The following is a 2,365-nucleotide window of genomic DNA, read 5'->3' on the forward strand; positions in this document are numbered from 1 at the left end:
ATTCTCTGCCTTCCACTGCAACAATTCCAGTACGGTATCGAGCTTTTTGTTGCCATCTTCGCAATTGGGGTACAACCCTTTTTTGTGATCCTCTAACATGCGATCGAACTTCAGCTTCTCTTTTTGACTTTCGCATTGTGTCCTTGCATCGACAATGACCCGGCGGAGATCATCATCATCGGGCACATCGTCTGGTTCCTCTTAATCTTCAGCAGCTTCCCCCGTTGCAGCATCACCGTATTCAGGGGGCACATAGTTGTCATCGTCCTCTTCTTCTTCGCTGTCTTCCATCATAACCCCTATTTCTCCGTGCCTCATCCAAACATTATAGTGTGGCATGAAACCCCTATAAAGAAGGTGGGTGTGAAGGATTTTCCGGTCAGAGTAAGACTTCGTATTCCCACAATTAGGGCATGGACAACACATAAAACCATTCTGCTTGTTTGCCTCAGCCACTTCGAAAAAATTATGCAGGCCCTTATTGTACTCGGAGGTGTGTCTGTCACCGTACATCCATTGCCGATTCATCTCCGTGCATTATATATAATTATGTGTGTCAAAAGTAAGAAAATTAGACAAGTATCTATCTAAAGTAAGAATTTTTTTCTTTTAGAAAAAAGATAAGAACAAGAGGCTCACCACGGTGGTGCCGGCGACGAGATCGGCGCGTGCAATCGACGGTGGTGAAGACGGGGACGAGGCGTGACGGACCGCTAAACCTGGACAGATCTCGGGAAAAATGGAGCTCGGAGGTCGAGCTTCGGGAGGAGAAAACTTAACTAGCGTGGCTCGGGCATTTCATCGAACACCTCACGTGCATAGGAGATGAGCTAGAGCATCCAAATGTCCTTCCCTTGCCGGCCAAAAAAACAGAGCAGTGTGGACTGCTCTGCTCGCCGGCGAGGGGGTATATATAGGCAACTCATTGGTCCCGGTTCGTGACTGGAACCGGGACTAAAGGCCCCCCTTTTGTCCCGGTTCTAGGCAAGAACCGGGATCAATGGCTGTGGGCCAGGAGCGAGGCCCATTGGTCCCAGTTCGTGCCTAGAACCGGGATAAATGGGTCCACATAAACCGGGACAAATGCCTCCCGAGGCCAGGCCGGGCCCCTAGGCGCACGAACCGGGACGTATGCCCCCCATGGGTCCCGGTTTTTGATTGAACCGGGACTAATGGGCTTGACACGCTCGAAGCAAAAAGCCATGTTTCCTACTAGTAAGTGTACCGCTAATTAGTTGCACCCTAGCAGCGCCCGGTTTTGGCCATGTCACTATGGACTCCTGGTTTATAGTAACAGGTGATTTTGGCCCAACGAAAATTGTCGTTGTTTTGTCAGTATCCGGGGAGTCACTAACGAACAGTGACCCCTTTCAGGGGACCTTGAGGGATCACTTTTGGTCGTCAAAAAAAAAGGGTTGTGGCAAAACAAATGAGTGGATCCAGCAAACAAAAAACCTGGTTCCAGCATACCCTACCGGTTTCAGCACAGACTCACCGCTGTCGTGGCTGATTGCAGCTTGTCCATGGCGACAACAAACTTGGCTGCGGTGGCCATGGAGAGGGCGTGCAACCAGCTGCCGCGGACAAGGAGACGAGCGCGTCCATGGCTGCAGGCGGCGGACAAAGGAGACGAGCACCCCATGGCTGCGTGCGGTGGACAAGGAGACGAGCGCCCCCATGGCTACGTGCGGCCATGGATAGTGGTGCATCCAGCACAGACCAAAGGCGACAAGCGGGGGAGGAAGACGCAGCTAAACGAAGTGATAAGGAAGAGATGTAGCGGGTTGCGGGCGGTGCCTGGGCCCTAAACCTGGTAATAGTTTGTAATCCAAACTAAACCCAGGCCAAACCATACATGTATAGGTCCAGCGATCAAACCAAACCAGACCAAATTGCAAAAACTACAATCCAAACCAACCCAAACTGTATGTATTTTCAAGCCAAATCCATCCAGACCATTTTCTACATACAGTTTGAACCCAAAGTTTCAAACCATGGGTCACTCAGCAGCAACTGGAACGTTGAACCCCAAACTTAACCTGTACATACAGAACTACGAAAGATACGAGGCACGTACGAACAGCGGCTAGCTTGCTGTGTGCTTGTAGTCTGTGCGTGTGCACCGAAAGAGCAGATGGTGGCGCCGGCCGCGGAGACGCTGGCCATGATCCTGACGGGAGTCTTCCAGTTCCTCATCAGCTTCGTCTCCGTCGGCCACATCGACAAGGTCGAGCTCACTGCCATCTCCATTGTCAACAGCGTGCATCTCCATTGTCAACAGCGTCATCGAAGGCCTCGGCTCTGAGCTCCTCGTGTTCTGCATGAAGGAGCTGACTTTTGTCACCGGAGATCTCGGTGATGGCGG

The sequence above is a fragment of the Triticum urartu genome, unplaced genomic scaffold, assembly GCF_003073215.2.
Source record: "Triticum urartu cultivar G1812 unplaced genomic scaffold, Tu2.1 TuUngrouped_contig_4368, whole genome shotgun sequence".
NCBI lineage: Eukaryota > Viridiplantae > Streptophyta > Magnoliopsida > Poales > Poaceae > Triticum > Triticum urartu.